Source organism: Taudactylus pleione, unplaced genomic scaffold (assembly GCF_031769625.1).
Source record: "Taudactylus pleione unplaced genomic scaffold, aTauple2 ptg000113l, whole genome shotgun sequence".
In the NCBI taxonomy this organism is placed as follows: domain Eukaryota; kingdom Metazoa; phylum Chordata; class Amphibia; order Anura; family Myobatrachidae; genus Taudactylus; species Taudactylus pleione.
In genome coordinates, this window is record NW_028284515.1 from 15,452,709 (window position 1) to 15,468,318 (window position 15,610).

Sequence of the window (15,610 nt, forward strand, 5' to 3'; positions counted from 1 at the left end):
AAAATCTGGTAAGGTATGGGAGTAACTGATGATCAGCAATTTGCTCCTAAATGCCAGAAAACAGATGAAAATGGTCGTTCAGACAAGTTTGTTAAATGTTTGATCTAAACTATTTGTTCAAACAACAATTTTTGTCCATTTTCCAGCGTTTGGGAGCAAATTGCTGATTGTCAGTTACTCCCATACCTTACCAGATTTTCATTCCAACCAATCAACTAGTTGGCTGGTTGGACAGATAATCTTTAGATGTGTGGCCATCTTAAGCTAAAGACAAAACCCAGTACAGAATAACCAGGAGCACTGAACACAGAAAGTAGAAGTAATTCCCAGGACCCAGAGTGACAGGGACAGGACCAGCTGGACACCCTGAAGTACAAACTATCACTAGCAAGGAAGTGTGGGGCTGGCTGCCTTTTAACAGAAACCTGCACCAATAAGCAGGCAGAGAACCCAGCCCACTAATAGAATAGCAGCTCTTAGCACTGCGTGTAGCCAGCGTCCCAGCTGCTAATCCCGGGTGGGACCACAATACCCTGTGGCTGCCCAGTATCCCCTGGTTGCCTAGCAACCAGTAGGACCATCTACCATTGCAGCCAGGGAGAGGCGGCGTCCCTGCTGCCTAGCGACAGCCGGGAACGCGCTTCAGTAATGATCCGTGATGGCAGCTCATTACAGTACCCCGCCTTGAGGACAGGTTAAGGGAACCCTAGATCCAGGCTTATCCGGAAATTCCTTGAAGAAGGCCGTCTTCAGATTGTCTACATGTACCTTCCGGGTACCCATGACCTCTCTTCAGGTCCATAGCACTTCCACTCATTCTTTCAAATGATGTGCCCCATTAGATGTTGTCTAGTGATCACTACACAACATCACTCTGCACTACAGAAACCATTACTTTTACTGCAATTCCAATTAAAAATACAAATCATTTTGTTGCCCATTTTGGCTAGAATGTATTTGCTGTGGATGGAATTAACAGACTAAGGGGCCTATTCATCATCACTAAAAATTCTCTGGAGGTAATTAGGTTTAGAACTCGCATGGAGTTCTACCTAATTACCAGAGGAATTCATCATTCCTCCTCTCCACAAGTATCTATTCTGAAAAGGTGTCATTTTTGCAATGACAGCTTTTCGGAAAATAGATACCTTTCCTTATCTACTCTAACTTACCGCAGCTGTAATCAGTGCTGCGCATGCGTCGTTACATCCTTAAAAGCAGATCATGCGCAGCACTGCCTACAGCTGCTGTACTTCTGTGCCCCCCCCCCCCCCTTACCTGGCCGCTGCAGCCGCCTCTGGCTCCGTCTGCTGTTCTGACACACTGTTCTCCCGACAGAACACAGTAAAATTTAAAAAAGAAAAAAAAACAAACTTTTTTTTTTTCTAAACTTTACTGTGTTCTGCCGGGAGAGTAGGTCAGAACAGCAGATGGAGCCAGAGGGTGCCCTAGGGAGCCGAGGAGGGCCTGCTCACGCTGACAGCACCTGAGAGTGGCGTAGAGCAACACCATCAAATTCCGAAAATACATTATTTTCGGAATTTAATGAATAGCATAACAATGTATGGGGAGTGTGAAAATTAACGCAGGTAGACAACCAGGAGATATCAGTAATATCTCCTGTGTAGTGAGTTCATGAATACTAAAAAACGGTAATTAAAGGAAAATAACCTTTATTTTAGTGTTGATGAATAGGCCCCATAAGTATTTTCTGCAAATTTCAAAGTCTTCCGCAAAAAAATAAAAAGTATAGTTTTTGGTACTGCAGAAATAATTGCAGATTTTGATGTTGTAATGTGATCAGCCAAAATACACTCAGCACAGGTGTGAGAAACACATGGGCTCCAGTAGAGTGGGAATGGGGGCCTATTATGTATATGGTTGGGCAGCTTTACCATCCCACATAAATAAAAAAAATCTTTCTAGCAAAAAAAAAAAAAACGCATGTAAATTATTTGCAAATAACATTTTATGAATTTACAAAATAAAAATACTGGCATCTACACTTAAAAATACTGTGAGGGGAATTCAATTGTGTTCTCAGACCCTTAAGAAATGGGCACCCGACAGGCAATTTTCAATTGTTTTGCAGATGGGCAAAAGTGCTGCCCATTACTAATGGCTTCCAAATGCACTGGGTTTAGACGCTTGAAGCAAATAAACCCAGGCAAAGAAATGGGCGCGCTGCCCAAACAATAGTTTGGGTGCCCAAATGCCCGACTTTTGCTACCTCAGGAGGGTGCAAGCAGAAATAATGGGCGCACACGGCTCTCGTCCACAATAGCATAAACAATTGAATAGCTTCCATGCTCTTTATGGCCCCCATACACGGTGCGATTCAAAGTTGGTAAGATGTGTTGTTGTACGATTTCCCTTGAAATTCTTCATACGATGTGGTCAAATGGTGTACGACTGATCGTTACGATCATAGGATAAGATGCATAGAAGTTTATCACATTGTACTCAAAAGATCGTAGATCTCTCTGCAAAACCATCTGATCTGCGATCCAACTAGAGGACGGCGGAGACGCGCATCGGGGTGGCAGAACACACAAAAAAACACCTATTCATACGATTGGTCTGTACAACCCGTCGAAACTGTCCATATCGGGAAAAAAAATCGTACCGTGTATGGGCACCAGTAGACAGGAGATCGGGCGCCCAAAAACAATTGAATTCTCCCCCTGTGAACTTTCAAATCGCAGTAAATGAAGCTCAGGGTCAGAGGGCGAGCGTTACCGCCATCTAGAGGCAGAAAGAGTAACTGCAGGTGTTCAATTTACTCACGCTTTCCTCTGGGGTTTAGTACATAACACCTTATGTTTATATAATCTCCTTTCTTGTGCAGTTTATAACAAGTCCCCTGCACATATCTCCGGCATGTAACAGATACCTCTGACAAGATAGGCTTCTCCTACTGTTTGCCTGTGTATACATATAGCGGCCTTCGTAGTAATAGTGACGCAGCACTGTAACCAAGTCACTCGTATACCACACCCAAATATCGGGAAAGTGACATTCTCACAGCCCTTTGGGAGCAGCCAGTCCCCGCATCAGTGCGAGTTCCCCTTCCTCTCCCTGATCATGCGGGTGTACCATGAACCACGGCATTGTGCAACCAAACTCATCAGCGGCACACCGGAAATGTCTACTTCTCTATCGCAGGTTAGGGTGTGTTTCTTTGCCCAATCAGCTACGTCCCACAGCTCTGCTATGAACCAATCAGAAATCATTAGAGCGAAAGAGACCAATAGGGCGGCGAAAAGGCGGGTGCAAGGACTTAGGGGAAGGGCTTTGCAAGGAGCTGGGATACAGAGAAGAGGCGTGGCGCGGGAGGCGTGTAAAATTGAGACGGACAGGGCGGTAAGCCAATGACAGTCGTCTTCTGCGTCGAGGGGGGGGCGCTCTGATTGGGTGGTGCCTCGGCTGGCTGCGAGTAGCGATAGGTGTCGGGTTAGGTTGTGACCGGGCAGGTGAGAGACCTGGTAACTGGAGCCGCAGAGTGGGATTAGGAGGACGGATCGGCCACCGCCCCGTCAGGTAAATTCAGGCCGCCTGTGTGTTCCTCGGCGACGGGCTCCTCTATCCCAGGGGTCGGGCAGGGGGATCCCCTCTCTCCTGGGGTAGTAACAGCACCTATGTGGGAGAGTTTCCCCCCAGCGTGTCACATGATGTGACCTGAGCGCTTACTCGGTATAGCACTGAGAGGAGCGCTGCCGGTGTCATATAGCCGGGCTGTGGGAAAGCCAAGCGGGCACTACTTAGACATGGAGCATGCCCCAGCCAGCAAGGGGACCTCACAGCTATTGCTCTATAACATTATTATTCTTATTAGTATTATTATTTTTATGAGACACAAATCTTTGCGGGTATGACCTGCTGGGCTACAGAGCTGTGGACTTGTTAACCTTGCTTGAAAACGGGTACATTGCTTGGCAGTTTTGCCATGCCTTTGGCCCGTCTGGTGATTACTGGGCAGCCCCCCCCATCCACACACACCATTGGCCCACCTGGTGATTAATGCTCAATTCCTTACCTCCTTTCCCCTGGCACCACACATATCATTGGCCCACCTGGTAATTACTGAACAGTCCCATCCTTGCCCACCTGTTGATTACTGGGCATTCCTTGTCCCCCCTCACCATTGGCCCACCTGGTGATTAGTGGGCATTCCCCCTCTGCCCATCCACATACATACACACCATTGGCCCACCTGGTGATTACTGATCTTTGCCCCAACCTCACCCCGCATCCACACACCACTGCAGAGCCAGCCCTAGACAAATTAGGCAAATGCCTAGGGGCATGCATTCCAAGCTTAGGGTCAACTCAGCTTGACAGAAGGGAATGTTGGGACCGGGAGAGGCGGACGCACCTCTGCTCTTGCTGTCTTAACGCAATCAAAGCTCTCAGCTCTGATCGGGTGGCAGCTCATACAGCGGGCAGCGGGCAGTACCAAAAATCGCCACTGAAGGAGGGCTGCTGGGCATGCCCAGCCACAGCAGCTCCTCTTCCCATGGACCTTTGCAGAGTCCAGTAGCCTGGGCCTGCCTGCAGGAAGATAAACAAGGGGTTGGGTGCGCCAATGGTCTTGCTGTCACAGGGCACTAGAATGTCTAGTTACAGCTCTGTGGATGAGGATTGCTGTGGGTGATGTTGCTGGCTGCTGCTGTGATCTGTACTGTTGGTTGATTGGTGCTGTGCTTGGAGAGGGGTGCTGGGTCCTGGGCGGGGATGGAACTAGCCCCCTCACGCTCACCATTGGCCCACTTGGTGCTTACTGGGCAGACCCCCTGTCCCCATACATACACCATTGGCGCACCTGGTGATTACTGGGCAGACCCCCTCTCCCCATACATACACACCATTGGCACACCTTGTGATTACTGGGCAGACCCCCTCTCCCCATACATACACACACACCATTGGCGCACCTTGTGATTACTGGACAGTACTTCTCTCCCCACACACACACACACCATTGGCCCACCTGGTCATTACTGGACAGTCCTTCTCTCCCCACACACACGCACACGCACACACCATTGGCCCACCTGATGCTTACTGGAAAGTCCTCTCCCCATACATACACACACCATTGGCCCACTTGGTGCTTACTGGGCAGACCCCCTCTCCCCACACACACACCATTGGCACACCTGGTGATTACTGGACAGTCCCCCTCTCCCCATACATACACACCATTGGCGCACCTTGTGATTACTGGGCAGACCCCCTCTCCCCACACACACACACACACACACACCATTGGCGCACCTGGTGATTACTGGGCAGACCCCGTCTCCCCATACATACACACCATTGGAGCACCTTGTGATTACTGGGCAGACCCCCTCTCCCCATACATATACACACACACCATTGGCGCACCTGGTGATTACTGGACAGTCCTTCTCTCCCCATACACACACCATTGGCCCACTTGGTGCTTACTGGGCAGATCCCCTCTCCCCACACACACACACCATTGGCCCACTTGGTGCTTACTGGGCAGACCCCCTCTCCCCATACATACACACCATTGGCGCACCTTGTGATTACTGGGCAGACCCCCTCTACACACACACACACACACACACACACACACACCATTGGCCCACCTGGTGCTTACTGGACAGTCCCCATACATACACACACCATTGGCCCACTTGGTGGCCCCCTCTCCCCACACACACCATTGGCGCACCTGGTGATTACTGGACAGTCCTTCTCTCCCCCCACACACACACCATTGGCGCACCTTGTGATTACTGGGCAGACCCCCTCTCCCCACACACACACACACACCATTGGCCCACCTGGTGATTACTGGGCAGCCCATCCCCCCCCTGTCCAGTGTTTATGAAAATGTAAATAGGCAATTAGTATGTGTTTTAATGTTGTTGATGTTGTTTTAGCTGTTGATTCATTTCACGTATTGAAAGTTTAAGGTCAAATGTAATAGTTTATTTGACAGCAGCAAGTCGCTTAAAGTATAATGTAAAACTCTTTAATCTAAACCATACATATTTGCTAATACAACATGGCACCTGTGATAGTTATATAGATTCAGTGATGCTTGCTTCCTCTGGAATAACGTTGTTTAGCTTGGTTGCTATGGTTAACAGTGCTATGCAAACTGGGTACTGTCCGTTCTGTCTTTTCCAATTCAAACAATTTGTGTTACCTTCTCTCCAGGTGTCAGTATCTAGGAACCTACACTAGTTAGTAACCGTCCTGCATACTGCTTGTGTGTGATGTCACAGTGGAGACCCTCCCACAGTCCTTGCACTTAATGCTTTGATAATTGCTGAATGCTGCTTCTCTCCTTTTTGGAGCTAACATTTGGGATACCAGAACACTTCTATTTGTGATTGACACAAGTTTCCAAAAAATATATTTCTGAGGTCCCAATAGTTAAAAACAAAAATACTGTACAGTCATGTTTTTTTTTTTGGATAGTTATTAGCTGTACCATAATTGTTATTTAAAGATGGAATTATCAGTTTGTGTCCTATTTTTTATTTTCAGCGACACCATTCTTTTGTTGAAATAAGAATATTTAAAAAATAACTTTAAAGAGTATATTATTTGATAAATATAAACTGGATATCTAATTTTATGCCAGCTGAAATTGCCACTGTTAAACATATTGCATGTTGTGTGTCTTTGGCAGCAGTGAGTTTAAAGTAGGGATGTGCAGGCTCGGATAGGTTCGAGTTTGCACGTGGAGTTCGGATTTTTCCCTCCAAAAAAACGGAACTCAGAACGAGGCAAAACGTCATCTTACATGGACGAACATCATCATTCCTGGTCTTTTGTCCAGGAATGATGATGTTCGTCCATGTAAGATGACGTTTTGCCTCGTTCTGAGTTCCGTTTTTTTGGAGGGAAAAATCCGAACTCCACGTGCAAACTCGAACCTATCCGAGCCTGCACATCCCTAGTTTAAAGTAAAAGAAACTACAACACTAGTGGGGGGGGTGGGGGATTCAGTTAGTTAGCAAGGCTCTATGGCACTGCACTCTAATGGGATATGCGGTACTGCTGCCTTAGCTGGTTTCTGTTTGTACCTACAAAGGTCGCAAGCAGAAATTGGCGTTAACACACTGCAAAAGATCTGTTTCAAGGTGCCAGTCATTACCTGAGACTGGTCTGATTGAGCTTTCCAGGTGTAACCCCCGAAAACAAACTTCAAGGTTCCAGCTAATACATAATGGGATATGCAGGCAGGTTCATTCGCTTATTTTACTTTGCACCCCATAGAGATGGAGCAGAAAACAAGTGAAATATTGTAATAGACTGAATTTTGCGCAGCCTGCATGGTTCTGTCTGAATGAAATCTGCCTCTTAAGATGTTTGTTGAATAAAGTTACTTTGAGACGGTATCAAATGAAAATGGTTGTAATATTATAAAGGCAATAAGTCATGCCAGGGCCTGCTTTCTCAATTTGTGGTACATGTCTCCGCATGAGTATTTCATATTCATGAGGTATTCCAATCTATCTCATTAGTTTTACTGGTATGTTGCGAAACTTTAAAAGAAAAAAAAAAGGTATATTTATTGAACGTTTGCTGATACATTTACGTCGATCAAAGTACCTGGTAATTGTTTCTAACCCTTAGTGGTACTTGGTAAACATTCAGGTGAGTAAGGTGTGACATTGGGTAAACTTCACACATTGCTCAAGGGTATCTGTTTTACCAATATTGTAGCACAAAGTGTGATTTATTAGGGCAATAGCCATGCAGATAATCATACCTCCAAGCAGCTTTTCTACTGCTATATGAGGTTCTGAGGTCTTTTGCAAGAGTTTTAGTACTTGCTCCATGAACTGTCACATATATTTGTAGTCTATTAGGCATATGTATCAAAGCTTGATGTGAGATATATATCGCCAACCAATCAGCTCCTAACTATCATTTTTTTAAACACAGCCTGCAAAATGTAAGTTAGAAGCTGATTGGTTGGTCATATATATCTCAGAAATTTATCTCACATCAAGCTTTGATACATATGCTCCTATATATCTAGTGATTGGTAAATACATACTTCTGATGCTTGCCCAGCCTGTAACTTTGGTCGCTGCAGGTCTTTGCTATTACTTTGCAGTTGTTAATAGACCTGTTCTTTGTGTCTCTAGGGTCTAAAGTCTTGCTCACGCCGTTTGGTTCCTGGGGCTAGAACTGCTTGGTTCACGTGTTCATTGGCGTTTAGTCTTTAGACCATGCTGACTAATAGATGCTATGCGGGATTAGGTTTTATTGTCTTTGGACTTCAACCTCTTCTGGACATATGGTCACTGTGTCAATTCATTGGATTTTTCTTTTTTCCCTCTTGTATTGAACTTTTATTTACAGTTTTGTTAGTAAGTGGAATAGAATAAATGCTACTAATGTTTCAGATGTATTGGCAGTGATCAGTGCATTGGTAATACTTTATATATTAATTATATCAGCATTCACAGAATAGGATCTGCCGATAGAGCCGTAAGAATGCCTGCTGATAAATCGGTACTATCTGCTGTTTAAAATCCGTTGCTGAAATATGAGGTTATGTTTTATGCAGAACTTCTCTTTACTTTTGCATATGTATTTTCAAAAGAAATAAAGGAGAACATTGCCTAAGACCTATTTATACCCAGCTACCCTCTGCCCCACTTGGTAGTGCCATGCGGGTCTCATGCCAGGGGCCTTTTTAGTTCAGGAAAAGTCGCCCCTTGGCAGTGTGCTGTGACTTCCCTGTGATGTCACATGGGTGGGTTCGTATGGCACTGGTCCAAGTGTACCAGTGGTGCTGACGGCATAATTATGCAGCTCTGACCGATGTTAGTAACTGACAAAGCACTTTTACGTTTCAACTGTTTGATCCTGACGTTGACATGACTTCAACATTTTTAGCCCTGAATGCCAGTCTTCCTGTGCTTTTATATCCATGCCAATATGTTTTCTAGTGAGTGTTCGTTGAGGGAGTCAGTGCTTTAGGGGTCTATTTACTAAGCTTTGTTAGGAGATAAAGGGAACGGAGATCAGCTATCAGCTAATCAGCTCCTAACTATCATTATTCAAGCACAGCCTATGACTTGACAGTTAGGAGCTGATTGGCTGGTACCTTATCTCCGTTAGCTTTATCTCCTAACAAAACTTAGTAAATGGATCCCTTAATATCAATGCACATGTTCTTGTGTGCGCTGAAAGGTTTCCTTTCAAGTCATTCCAAAATATTACAGATTTTAATTTTGTACTCTTATTTTATCAAGATGTACAGTAAGGCAGGGCTCGACAAATCCCAGGGGCCAGGTCGCCATGGCTACTAGATTTAGCTGCCTGGCTACTAGATTTTGCAGTGAGGGAGGAAGCAGATCCTCATCAGCTCTGGCGCAGTTTCATGCCTATAGTATTGCTGTGATCATATAATGCACAGGAGTGCATGTGCTCAGTGTCGCCTGCGGTGACTGCTGTGCCTCTGTCCGTCCTGGCCTGCACTGACGACTCCTCTCCATCCTGGCCTGCTCTGATCCCTGCTTTCTGTCCCAGTCTACGCTGATCCTCCTGTACGTCCCGGCTGTCTGTCTCCTATCTCCGGCTGCATAGAGCTCTCCGGTAGTAGGGTCTATGCGTGGCCAGGGATTGCGGAGTGGCTTCAGAGGGATTGTGGTGTGACCACAAGGGGAGGGGGGTTTTGTTGTACTTTCTGGCACCATTGTTTTATGTGAAATGTGGGCCGTTATTACTGGAGGGTGGTGGGTGGAGCAGGGGAGCTGTGCAGAGCAGTGAGGGGGCCTCCATTTTACTGTATCCATTCAACTGTGATCATTTTGTGGACTAGTATAGTGTGTATAACAGTTGCATAACACACAAAGCAGTGATTTATTTTTTGGGGGGGCGGTGGTCAGGCTGCTACACTTTCATCCTGGCTCCTAGATTTTAGAAAAATTTGTCAAGCCCTGCAGTAAGGGCCATATCATATTAGCCGTAATAACCCTTTTTTCCCAGATAAGTTTTCATATGTGAAAACTTATTGCCAAACATGGTTATCTGTCAACACAATTAGCCGTAGTTTTTGTGGGTGCGAAATCTGCATTGGAGTCATCGCTATTCTGTATTCGGGACCCTGGAGCAGGTGATAAGTTGTGCAAAACCCCTATTTTTGGCTAAAAATGTCGGGACTTGCTGCAGAACCACTGGGACACCCTCCTTCATGATTAATTATGCAAAAAATTATTTTTTAGTTTTGTCAAAGTAAAAAGTGTTGGGAAATGGGTTTACAGTAGTGGGACAGGTATATGGGGGTGCTGTATGGATGGGACAGGTATATGGGGGTGCTGTATGGATGGGACAGGTATATGGGGGTGCTGTATGGATGGGACAGGTATATGTGGGTGCTGCATGGATGGGACAGGTGTATGGGGTGCTGTATAAATGGGACAGGTGTATGGGGGTGCTGCATGGATGGTGGCAGGTGTATGGGGGTGCTGCATGGATGGGACAGGTGTATGGGGGTGCTGTATGGATGGGACAGGTGTATGGGGGTGCTGCATGGATGGGACAGGTGTATGGGGGTGCTGCATGGATGGGACAGGTGTATGGGGGTGCTGCATGGATGGGACAGGAGTATGGGGGTGCTGTATGGATGGGACAGGAGTATGGGGGTGCTGCATGGATGGGACAGGTGTATGGGGGTGCTGCATGGATGGGACAGGAGTATGGGGGTGCTGTATGGATGGGACAGGAGTATGGGGGTGCTGTATGGATGGGACAGGTGTATGAAACATTGCAGGAGCAAGTGGCAGGTTTATTTTCAACATTTAAAAAATTAAATAAAATCATGCCCTATAATGACACAAAAATATACCTGCACTCAATTTAATGTACCCCTGATATAACTACAGCATTTATTTTGGCAAAAAAATATTTGCTTTCTATCATTTAAATGCCTATAACAGACATTTGGCACAATTTAAGAACCTCAAACCCTTTGATTATGGCCAGTAACAGATCTCTATAATGTTACCCAATATTAGTTTACCTATTTTGGGGGTACAGGCTGATTTCACCATTTTCACCTGTACTTAACGCCTGTCATCCCTGCAAGCTTTATCGCGTAAATGCTGGTTTTGTAATGGGATTGCCCCATAAACAGGAGTGTGCATACATGTGATAACTGGCATATTCAGGCGTTACATTTATACCTGCGCAAACTTATAGTTATCACGGCTGATAGGATATGGCCCTAAGTGCTCAGACGCTACAAGTTAAAGGGGGTTATCCAATTAGCAGCGCTAAAGTAGCGCTGCTTATTGATTGCCGCGGTGCTATTCTATTAGCCCCGAAGTTCCACCCGACGCCGGCACTTATCATGGATATTTTTGGGGGCCTGATGTGTCCCGAAAAATAATCCACGATAAGTGCAGTTTTTTTCACCCCCAAAAAGGCGAAGACACATAGGGTCCACGATAAGCTCGCAGACTTGTGTGTTTTCGTGAGATATATATCGTATTATTTTGTTCTAAATAGGATTGGGTGAAAAAAAACATTGGCGAAAAACGGGAATAATTGGTGAAAAATCCCAGTTTTTCGCCGTTTGCAGCAATCATTTAGCGCCCGAACAATGTTCGGGGCTAATTGTATAGCTCACGAAGTCTGAAGAATGCTCTATGTGTAATCCTTTCATTTTGCTTGAATGCAGTTCTCATATGTGATGAGTGACCTTGTATACTACAGTACTTGCCATTGAATTTGAATACTGGATGACTGCTCTGTGTATGTATATACAGTATAATAATACAGATGCACATTTCATTTTTGTTTTGTTTTTTTCCCCCCACATTTTCTCTTCTACTGGTTAAAATTGAAAATCATTTGTGTGTTCAGACCAATTGGACAAATAAGGTAAACCTCAGAACCCAGTCCGGGAAGTTTAAATAATAATTATATACTGTATATTCTTTTACCAAAAGATGCCAGCAGTAACTCTGCACGGGCTTACCCATACACCTGTCAGATTTCAAATATATTCTGTCACCAGCTTTGGTTCATTTCCACTATTTATCTTAAATTTAGTTGGGAAAACTAGTTTTCCCTATGTCATCTGAATATACCTGCCATTGTATGGAAGACCCCTTTACAATTAGCTCTAATTTTCTCATGTTGTTTTGGTGTGCCTGTAATGTTTGTCTAAATGTTGAATGTTGGGGGGGGGGGGACTATTCATTATTAAGTATGTGTATAACTATTATACTCTAATCTGCCATATCTGAGATTTATGCTGATTATACACTTAAATGGCGGATCGGTCAATAGGACGGTCCGCTGTACGATTTGTAAGCTATGTACACTTAACAATTGACCACTCGTTGTGTCTGGCTTGACATCACAACTTTAAATGCTTGCCCATTTGTGATGTCAGCATTGGCGGTCCCTGCAGCCAGTGTACGAGCGGTCGGCAGGTCGCCCGTACACACAGCCAGATGTACCGATATATCTTTCAAAAATATCAGCATCAGCTGTGCTGCAGGGCCGACCTGATATGTCTGTGAACTACGTCGTTCAGAGATCTGATGTACACACCCGCCGATGCACTCTATCGATCGAACAATATATCAACAAATGTGTACCCAGCCTAACATTTGCCATACAGCCTGAGTAAAAGCTGGATTGCATTGTAAATTTATCAACAGATTTAAGGCCCCCACACACGAAGCGATATAGCGGCCAATCCGATGGTTTTGAATGATTTTGCCGCTATATTGTCCTGTGTGTGGGCATGATATTGTCTGCTGCGCGCTCCTGTGCAGTCATCCGTTGCTCATCCAGATCTTTTTGCATGTTCAATTGCTCTGGGGGATCGACAAAGATCCCATGCAGCGCTGTGGGGGAGGGGTGTGCCGGCATATCGGGCAGTCGGTCACCGAATCGCTCCATGTGTGGGGACCACCCGATATGTCAGCCGTCGGATCGGCCATCGCATCGCAAAGTGCATATCGCACCGTGTATGGAGCCCTTTAGTTCTTGTGAAGGTGCTTTTCTACTGTGGCCTTCCCTCAGAACCATTCTGCTTCAATACCTGAAGCTGGTCACAAACTGCACGAAAGTGCAGAGTGCAGGAGACACAGAGGAGCGACTACATGGTATTCAGAGCGTTCTCCATACAGTACACAATGTAGGAGGCAATCTTCATTCACAGCCTAGAGTTGGATGAACGACGCTTGAATGGATCTGTTGCTTGTTTTCTGGCTGTGAACGATCGTTGTTCAGGTCCATACACTTAATGATCAACTGGTTTCCACGATTAAATAAGCTGTAGTTGTGGGATGTCCTGTGGGCACAAATTTTCTGATCATTTTCAGCCAGTATGTAGAAATCTGGGATTTTTCCTACAGTATGGGGTCACAAAGTTTCTCCAGTAGCACAGTGAAGAATTGTGACTATTTCATACCTGTCCAGCAATCATAATGTCAGTATGGAAGATTCCATACATCTCTACAGTAAGTGGAACTTTCATCTATATGTGTGAATGCAGCTCACATGCTTTTGAGCATGTCCCAGGGGGGTGCGAGCTGAAATGGGCGAAAAGTGACCTGTTTGGACACCCAGCACTTTGGTCAGGGGTAGACGTTTCACTCGGCTAAACTTGACCACTATGGGCACGATCAGCGTGAAAATGGGTATACGGTTTATGTTTTGTATAGACTGTATTATATGTGCAATATACTGTTTATATAATATAGACTCTTATTATATCTGCTATATTCTGTTTATATAATATTATAGACTATTATACAGTCAGGTGCATAAATATTGGGACATTGACAGAATTTTCATATTTTGGCCTCTATTCACCAGACAGAGCAGAGCATCCCTGGCTGAGCATCACCAGGGATGAAACCCAGCGTCTGGTGATGTCTATGCGTTCCAGACTTCAGGCTGTAATTGCCTGCAAAGGATTTGCAACAAAGTATTAAAAAGTGAAAGTTAGATTAAGGATTGTTTAGTTTGTCCTATTACTTTTGGCCCCTTAAAAAGTGGGAGGCACATATAGAAACCGTTGTAATTCCTACACCGTTCACCTGATTTGGATGTAATTACCCTCAAATTAAATCTGAAAGTCTGCAGTTAAAGCACATCTTGTTTGTTTCATTTCAAAGCCATTGTGGTGGTGAATAGAGGCCAAAATATGAAAATTCTGTCAATGTCCCAATATTTATGCACCTGACTGTATCTGCAGTATATTGTTTATATAATATTATAGACTATTATATCTGCAGTGTACTGTTTATAGATTATATAGGCTGTATTATTTCTGCAGTATACTATTCAGTGAGGAGAGAGCTTGGGGGCAGCCGAGCATGACCAGAACTGCTGGGCATGGTGTCAAAAATGGTGTGTGTCTTAAGGATACGCCCCATTTCTAGTGGCCATGCCTCCTTTTCGGGTGCGCACCATAATGCCCCTTTCACAGTCCTAGAATTAAAACTAGACTTTGATGCAATTTTGGCAAAAAAATACGGCCAACTCTAGCAGAGCTGCACGGGACCTGGCGGCTCACTCACGCCGGGTATATTGCACTGCATGTCGTATTGAGGCTAGATGAGCAAGCACACATCTGTATCACTGATGTGTAGAGGAGGCATCCACTTCATTTTGTATGTGCGAGTTTGTTTGTGTTTTTTTTTTTTTTTTGCACAACTAATATTTGAGACTGCTCCTAGCATAAGAATAGGCTGTATGCTGCCTCAGTCAACAAAACGTATACCTCCGTGGTGTGTGTTTAGCTTATAGTTCTACTGGCATGTCATGTAATATGTGATTTGTGCCGTACAGAAAAATAATTGGTATAGGGTTATTAAATAAAAATGACAAAGCAGCTGAGCGTCACGTCAGTGTTCTTATATAGTTAAATATAATACTTTCAAAACGGATTGCATTCTGGGTGGATTTCTTTCTTTGACTTGCGGCTGTAGTAGATTAACAATGAATACTCTACTAATACGTATTGTTTTATTTTTATGTATAGAAAATAACGTTAAGCTTTTTTAAAGAGTTTATCTAGTGGGTGGTAATTGGAGAAATTTAGGATTTAAAAAAATACAAAGTCTATGATACTACGCACTTTTTTTCTTGCATATATTTTGGGGAGTATTTTACCCCCCTCCCCTCCAATCTATCTCCCTTTTAAAGCAGAGCAGTTGGCACTGTGTAATGGGATTGTATCTGTCTACGTAATCGTTAAAACCGTTTAAAGCAAGAACACAGAGTTGTTGAGGCAGGCATAATCACTGAAGTGACGTCTGGGTGGATACGGATTGTACATGTACCCTAGTAGTTAGTAAATTATGTCTGTGTATTCGATTAAATTTTCAACACCTTTGTCACTCCTTGCACTTTGGTCCCTGGCACATGCGCTGCAGAATTCTAGCCTGCGATTCCGGCAGTGATGTCGGCCGTCACAGACAGCAGCATCACTGCTGGGGTCCGGGAACTTAGAGGAGAGTGCAGAACAGGTCTCCTCTGCAAAAGCCAGAAGACACAGCGGGACATGTGGTTACATGTGAGGCGACCTTGTCCGATTTTTAAATTCTTCTGACTCCTGCGACCACATCAGTTAAGT

At 44.7% G+C, this 15,610-nt stretch overlaps 1 protein-coding gene across 4 annotated transcripts in view; it reads left to right on the forward strand.

The window, feature by feature from the left end:
- The first annotated feature begins 3,390 nt into the window (after positions 1 to 3,390).
- NUMB (NUMB endocytic adaptor protein) overlaps positions 3,391 to 15,610 on the forward strand; it is a 122,653-nt gene continuing 110,433 nt past the window's right edge. For all 4 annotated transcript variants that reach the window (XM_088471262.1, XM_088471267.1, XM_088471266.1 and 1 more), the window contains exon 1: positions 3,391 to 3,540. The gene's annotated coding sequence lies outside the window, so the exon portion shown is untranslated. The remainder of the gene's footprint in view (positions 3,541 to 15,610) is intronic.